The following is a 3,656-nucleotide window of genomic DNA, read 5'->3' as shown; positions in this document are numbered from 1 at the left end:
CTCCACCATCCAATATTAGCAGGGTCACTGAGGGTAAGTAGGTTTTAGCAGAGCTTCTGGACAAAGAAAAACTAGGAAGAATAAAGAGGTAGACCACTTCTGAAAAATTAGTCATTGAAAAGCTTATCAGTCGCTGTGCAATCTTGCCTGATACAGTGCTTGAAGAGGAGCCCTTCCAGTTAGAAGGGGCTCAAAATAGGACTGGAGAAACATGCCTTCTAAAAATAGCATCAACCTTAATGACATGCTGAAACAAAGCTTTCAGGACCTTCATTTGTGGACTCAAAATGAGAAGAAACAACTGTAAACATTCATTAATAATGGGACTATCTAATGAATGAGGCATGAACCTAGGAAAATTAGAAGTCATCACAAATGAAATAGAAAGTATCAAGGTTAAGATTCTAGACATTAGTGAGCAAAAATGGACTGGCCAGAGCCTGTTGGAATTAGACTATGGTACAGTGTGCAACTCCGGGAATGTCAAGTTAAAGAGGAAGGATATCATGCTGATCATCAAAAAGATCATTTCAAAACATAACGTGAAGCGATATGCTACCACTGCTAGGATACTACCCGTATCCTTTGAGAAAGATCAGTTGATATGATTATTATTCAAACTTAAGCACCAACCACTAAATTCAAAGATGAGGAAGGTGAAGAACTCTGCCAAGGACCGCAGGCTGAAATCGATCAAATATGCAGTCAAGATAAACTGATCATTACTGTCGATTGGGATGGAATGGAAACGTTGGAGACAGAGGGAAAGGATTGGTACTTGGAAAATATGGTCTTGGTGATAGAAATTATGCTGGAGATCACATGATCAGCAAACCATTTCCTCATTGCAAATATCTTTTCTCAACAACATAAATGGGTAAGTGGGTATTTTCAGAATGTGGCATGGGAGCTACAACAAACCTCTTCTGGCTTCAGAAGGGAGAAGGCAAATTCAAGTCCATGCCAGCCCAAGGGTGACTGCCACAAGGCAGAGGTCGGACATCCTTCCACCTGCCACCCTTCTTTGACACTCTTCAGACACCAACCATTCCTCACAGAGCACTCTACTTTGCTTCTGGGTTCAAAACACTGGTGCAATGGCCACCCCAAAATCACAGACAACACTCACAAGTACAGGGGTGTATTAGGAAAGTTAATAGGTTATCACAAGCCAGGATCAGAAAGTATTAAGGGTGCAACCTTTGGTCCACAGCAGTTCCTCTACTCAGCCAGCAACCATGTCTCTTTCTGGTCCTTGGCCTCTCTGCCTCATGGTCCATTGACCTTTGCCTCCCTGCGCCAGGGAGTCCACCTGCCACTCTGCCTCACTGCCACATGGTATCAGCGCAGGACTCCTCTGCTCTGATGCCTCTGGGCTTGGCATGACATCGCTTAGGCAGGGATCTTGAATGTGCTCCACTGATTAATCGTCCCTCTTCACCCCTAGGAATTCTTTCTGTGCTTCTGAGATGGGTCTGTTATACACAGAGGAATGATAAAACCGACCAATCCCTGAATTCGAGTCCTCTACACCGTTTTGCATGGTCCCACCCAATTATTTATTGGGAGGCACTGAGAAATGAATTGAAGAGTTATATTTAAGTAATTTCACATTATATACATGTATAAATATGCACAATATTTCACACAAATGTATATTCACACAAACATACGTGTAGATCTTGCTGGATGGAATACTTAGGAATCAAAAGGACTACCTCTGTAGGGAAAAAAAGGAGCCCTGGTGGCATAGTGGGTGACAAGTTAGGCTGCAAACCATACAGCCAGCAGTTTATACCCACCAGCTGCTCTGCTGGAATGAGACCACAGAAAAGCTCAACACCAACAGCCCAAACAAGGCCAAGGCCCAAGTGTGGAACAGACCACTGTCAATTGTTCCTAAGTTAGCACAATTTGAAGCTGAAGAAGATTGTAGCAACTCCACAATGAAAAGAAAACAAAGATCCTCACAACTGGACCAATAGATGGCATTATGATAAATTTTACAAAATTGAAGTTGTCAAGGATTTCATTTTACTTAGATCCCAATTACTACTTGTGGAAGAAGCAGTCAAGAAGTAAAAGGATGTGTTGCATGGGACAATTCTGCTGCACTTGACCTCTTTAAAGTGTTAAAGTGGTATTTTCAGTCACTTCGTATGCAAGTGAAAGTTGGGCAATGAATAAGGACGACTGGAAAAGAACTGAATTATGATGTTGGCAAAAAATATTGGAAGTGCTATGGACTTCCAGAAGCACAGGTGCATCCCTCTTGGAAGAAGTACAGGCAAGATCCTCTTTCGAAGGGAGGATGGTAAAATGCGCTGTGAACATGTTATCAGAAGGATTGGCTGCTGGAAAAGGACATCGTTCTTGGTAAAGTCAGTGAGAAAGAGGAAGACCTCCTAATGACAGCTTAACACAGTGGCTGCAACCGTGGCCTCGAGCATGGCCATTCTTGTGAGGACGGGGCAGGACCAGGCCGTGTTGGGTTGTATTGTGCACAGGGTAGCTATGAATTGGAGCCAAATTGACAGCGCCTAACAGTATCAATATGTCAGTAATAGGGGAAAGTAGGTGTGGGTTATATAAATGGTTTCCATACTGTCTTCATTCTGCAAATCTAAAACAGTTCTAAACTAGTTTATTTGAAAGAAAGGAAGAGAAGCAGCAACTTTCCTAATCATGCTGGGAAAAGTGGTTTCCTGAGAACTGGGCAGCTGTCGTTTTCCGGGCCCCTCATGGCTGGTCTGGCCTTACCTGTGGGACACTCCCAGAGCCTACTCTGCATCTCTACAGGTTTGTTTCCCAGCAGCTGGGAATTTAAAATAAATAATAAATAAAACACATTTGTAGAAATCCCATTTTTCACTAGTTGATTTTCCAACTGTGTTAAGGGGCTTCCCCATAGCTGGTCTCTTCTGGCTAATAGTGTACTCACAGAGATGGCTTGTGAGATCTCAGAAGTTTATTACATTTGTGTAACAGATTTTAAGGGGCTAAAAAAAAGCACCAGGAGGTATCTGCCTCTAGCCCTTTTGTCACATAAAATACAATTTGTGACAGGAGCATGCCTCACAGTCTATAACCTCATCATTTTGACAGGTGGGTTGAATTTTACATGTGAGTGAGCCGACTCCAAGCATGTTGTCATCAAGTTGATTCTGACGCATAAGGAGGTTTCTGAGGCGGTACATCTTGACAGGAGCAGACAGCCTCACCCTTCTCCTGAGGAGTGGTTAGTGGGTTTGAACCACTAACCTTGTGGTTAGCGGTCAATGCTTACCTGACAACCCACCAGTATATGGAATAAACCATCAAAAGCCCTTTACATTGGAATATCCACCAGATACAGGGAATGGCAAGAAGATTTTACCTAATACCCCATAAGGAGTCACACATCAAGTTTTACGGCCTCTAATTAGATGCTTTGTTCAATAGTTGAGAGTCCTTGAATTCCAATCTCCATTGCAAGACACTGTTCTTCCCTAAACTGCCCTCCATCAAATGGCTTTCTCTCATGTGGTTGCTATAAACTACTGAGGGTGAAACACCTTTCTTAAAGTAAACAAATACTAACAGTCATTATATATATTTAATCATTTTATTGGGGGCTCATACGACTTACCACAATCATACATCCATTGTGACAAATT

This window comes from Echinops telfairi, unplaced genomic scaffold (genome assembly GCF_000313985.2).
Source record: "Echinops telfairi isolate 266 unplaced genomic scaffold, ASM31398v2 ScPeMD7_443;HRSCAF=831, whole genome shotgun sequence".
In the NCBI taxonomy this organism is placed as follows: Eukaryota; Metazoa; Chordata; class Mammalia; order Afrosoricida; family Tenrecidae; genus Echinops; species Echinops telfairi.
This window is presented reverse-complemented; position numbering follows the sequence as displayed.